We start from the raw sequence: 2,960 nt of genomic DNA, 5'->3' as shown, positions 1-2,960 counted from the left end.
TCACTCTCCTCAGAGAAGTCACTTAACCTCTTTGAACTTCAGTATGTTGTTGATGTTGATGTTGTTGTTGTTATGTGCCGTCGAGTCGGCCCCGACTCATAGCGACCCCTCCTTGGGTTTCCCAGGCAGTTATCACTACGGAAGTAGGATTGCCCAACCTAACTTCAGTATAATCATCTATAAATGGAAATAATAGAAAGGTGGCTTCCAGTAACATCTTCCTGATGATGCTGTGATGAGAAAGAACAAGAGAAATTCTAAAGTCTTGATTTGGTTGGCAGTGATCATCATAACCACATTCAACTTCATTATTAGTTGGGGGTATTTTATCTGGCTGTTGTTGAAGGCTGTTGGTAAATCCCAGATTGGAAGATGGTTGTTGGTACTAGCTGTCCTGGTGGTATAATAGTTAAGTGCTCAGCTGCTAATCAAAAGGTTAGAGGTTCAAAGCCACAAGTTGATCCATGGGTGTAAGATGTGGTAGTCTGTTTCCATAAAGATTTTACTTTGGACCCTATGGGGCAGTTTGACTGTGTCCTATATAAGGTCTCTATGAGTTGGAATTGACTTGATGTCAAGGGGTTTGGTTTTTGGTGTTGCTGGTACTAGACAAGTATTAACAATCAGAAGAATAAATGAATGGTCAAAAAGGCTTTGGCACCTGAGCTAGCCCCTCTATTATGAAGCCAAATGGAACATTACAGGGACATGAAAAGTTAAAGACTTGTATCCAAGAGGGAGTTATATAGTCATGGAGCTCTCAGAGAACAAGTCCACCTCTGAGAGCATCAACTATCTCATGCAACTAGAGAACAGGAGACTAAGGCATCTATGGGGACTCAGCTCTGCTTGTTGAGAGACATAATGAGTACATTTTTATTATTTATAGAATTATCTTCAGTGATACAAAAGTGAAGTCACAGAGTTACCTCCAGGGCAGCAATTTGATATCAACATTGGGAATTAGGGATAGAGTTGTCATTAAACAAGCCAAATGGATCCCAGGATTCATTACTTCCCTTAATTCATCTTCAACGTTTGTACTGTTGATAAGAAATAGCCATTCATTCAACTGTGTATTGATCTCACATGGGGGCTAGTGAGAGTGTTGAGCCCTAGACATACATGTCTATGCAAAACAAACACAGTTCTTAGTCTCATAAGGCTTAAATCTATTAGATAAGAGAAACATTGAGAGAGTCAAAACTCAGGAAAAAAAAAAAAAGGCATATAATTATAAATAGATCAGGAGCTCTGGTTGCATAGGGCCTAAGGCACTGCTGCTAACCAGAAGGCTGGCGGTTCAAATCCACCAGCCACTCCCTCAGAAGGAAGACTGGGTGATCTACTTTTGTAGAGATATCGCCTGGGAAACCCCAGGAGGCGTCGCTATAAGTGAGAATCGACTTGGCAGCAGTAAACTAAACTAAAAATTAAAATAAATAGATTAAGGTGCTAATACAAGAGAACAGAAATATTCCATTTGATATTGGTTTTGTAAGATGTTTTATCAGGAAAGATTTCAGCCAAGGCCTGAAACAAATGACGTAAAGCTGGAGTAAGATAGATTGTTCCAAGCAAAGTGAAAGTATGTGACGAAGACCCTGAATTGTCAAAGAAGTTAGCAGAATTAAAAACAACAGCAGCAACTAAGCAGTGTGGTTGCAGCATAACTACTAAGAGCTCTTCCCTGGCTATTTCTTTTCTGCATTCTTTCCAGGGCAAAAGTTGTGAAGAAAACAAAACAAAACAGCTCATTCCCAAACACCAAAATTATCATCAGAGGTTATTGGCGTAGATAATAGGACCAGAAAAAATAGGATTTTAAGGACAACTCAGATGTCCCTGGGTGATGCAAATGGTCAGATGCTCAGCTGCTAACTCAGAGGTATCTTGGAAGAAAGACCTAGCTAATTACTTCCAAAAAATCAGCCATTAAAAACCCTATGGAGCATAGCTCTATTCTGACACATGGAGTCGCCATGAGTTTGGGTCAACTCAAGGGCAACTGGGTTGGTTTGGCTTTTGAAGGGTGACTCAAAGCTCATCCTGTCTGAGGTAATGACCATTAGGATTCAAAATTAGCTTCAGACTGGAGAACATTTATTCTCACTAATTTGGAAACCTGTGTCATTGTGAGTAAAGGCATCATGTATTTCTTAAGGAGTATCTATCATATCCAAATGGAATTACTTATAGCCTTTGTGTTGTGAAAGTCATGATAGAGTGAGTAATTCCTATGACAGATCTTGTGGTAGGTGAGTGATTGACCTCTACTCTATTAAGGCATGACTGGGTGGTATACTTCATACAACAAGGTATTCAACCTGTTCATTTCTCATTCATCACCACCCCATGCAAATAACGTCATAAAAAGAAAGATAGAGAATTTATGACTCACAAAATTGTGAAGTAAAGGTTGTGCATCCAGTTGATCCACTGGGATAAAAAAAGCAATGCAAAACAAAGAATGTTGCGAAGTTATTTACAATTAAATAAACACTGGCTGAAGTAAGCAATAAAATATAATATTGACTAGTATGAGTGAAACTGGGCTACCAGACAACAGATTATGCAGATCCAGCAATTATTTGGAAAGGAGGATACAAATACCTCAGGTATGAGAAGCACTATCGTAGTCAACACCATGGAAACCCAGAAATTTCCAAGACCAAACTCTCTCAGGAGGAACAGCTTTAGATAAGAATTTATAAGTTCCTAAGTTGCAATAAGCACCAACTTGTCTTTCCGCTTAAAAATATTTTATCTCTATTAAAATAATGGATAAAAAAGTAGTAATATATAATAAAGAGAAACCACCATTCCCTTACTTTTTGTCTCTGCTTCTCAAATCGCCTTCTCCAAACGCCAGCTATTTAATTCTTTGAGTCTCTGAGGTAGATACCACATGTCCCAAAACAATATTGTGTTTCTGTTTCTTCTTAACTTCTTTTTTTTTT

The sequence above is a fragment of the Orycteropus afer genome, unplaced genomic scaffold (assembly GCF_000298275.1).
Source record: "Orycteropus afer afer isolate SDZICR_OR568_19922 unplaced genomic scaffold, OryAfe1.0 scaffold00419, whole genome shotgun sequence".
NCBI classification, from domain to species: domain Eukaryota; kingdom Metazoa; phylum Chordata; class Mammalia; order Tubulidentata; family Orycteropodidae; genus Orycteropus; species Orycteropus afer.
The sequence above is the reverse complement of the archived record's forward strand: the minus strand, read 5'-3'. Positions refer to the sequence as shown.